Source organism: Lolium rigidum, chromosome 5, assembly GCF_022539505.1.
Source record: "Lolium rigidum isolate FL_2022 chromosome 5, APGP_CSIRO_Lrig_0.1, whole genome shotgun sequence".
Taxonomy (NCBI): Eukaryota; Viridiplantae; Streptophyta; class Magnoliopsida; order Poales; family Poaceae; genus Lolium; species Lolium rigidum.
The window spans coordinates 204,150,188-204,151,574 of NC_061512.1; positions in this window are offsets into that span (position 1 = coordinate 204,150,188).

Here is a 1,387-nt window from a genome sequence, read left to right on the forward strand (position 1 = left end):
TCCGGGCCCTTGTCCACAGCGCCGCCGGCGCTTCCACCGGCCAGCTTGCCAGGCAGGTGAGGACCCCTGTTTTCTCACTTCTGCTTCCTGGTTTAGTGCGCTGTGGGTCTGCCAAGAGCTGGCAATGGTATTCTGAATTTGCACTCCTGTGTGTACTAACAAGTTCAAATTTTTAGGTGTCTATTTCCGTGTGAGCTAGATCAGGCTATACATGTTAGTTTAGGCTTGCTCTAAAGTCTAAACATTGACTTTTGTAAGCACCGGGTGCATCTATACACGGTCAGGATCAAGATTTGTAGATATCTATTTACACTAATTTTTTGAACCATGGTCAGGATGCATCTCTACACGGTGCTATTGCTGCCCGTTTGCTATATGAATCAGCCGAATTAATACTTGCGATCAGTTTCTGCTGACTGCTATTTCATTCCAATTGGGAAAGTGTAGGACTGTCTCAATGAATGAATCTGTTTGGAATTGTTCGACAACAGTAGTATTCTTGCCCTAGGATTGTAAGTTCCCATTTATTTGGACACTTTATAGAATCTTGGTTGCGGCTTCCGTGGTTCCAAGCGGCCCTCGGCCGCCGGCCGCATTTCCTTCTAATTATTTCCAGGTATGTGATGTTCAAGTGCGTAAAGTATTTCATGTTCTGGATCACCACTGCAGAAGGTGTGATGTCAAGTCCTCCAACCACAAAATTATTAGTTTCAGATGTTGTACTGTACGTGTTCTAAAGGTGTGCAAACTCTAATTGATCTAATTTTGGATTTGGTTTGTGTTGTAGGATGATATACATGACTTTAGCCTTCATAGGATATATTTTCTCACTAGATATTTTGTCCAAGATGAAAGTTCAAGGCTGCTTATATAAGATCAAACAGTTCTTTTTAGATTATTTTTGTCTATTTTACCATCGTCTGTAGTACAACTGTTCAAGGATGCATTGTTCACTTTTCAGTTACAAAATAGGAACTACCTTATGAATCCAACATGTCGAATCTTGTAATGATGAATTCTTGTTTTGTTGTTAGGAGCTGGATCCAAGCATACACATGTGGAGGTGGGATTAAAGCACAAGCTTCTCAAGGTACTCACTCACAATGTTCTAAATATGGTGGCAGCTTTTGGGGTACTGTGATTTGGATTTTTCTATTTCATGCCTAAATTTTGGGGTGATTCTTCAAGGTGACTTCTTAAATTTTTTACATACGTAATTAGGGAGTTCAACCATGCTTGCTTGGATGCTTCGTGAGGAGAGGCCGGCCGGTTGATGTGTGTTTTCTGGCTCCTCCACCTTGTAGGATTACAGAAAAGTATTGTTCACTGTTCAGGGTTGAAAATTATGTGTGCATTACTAATGCGATCACTGGTGTTGTGATCCACT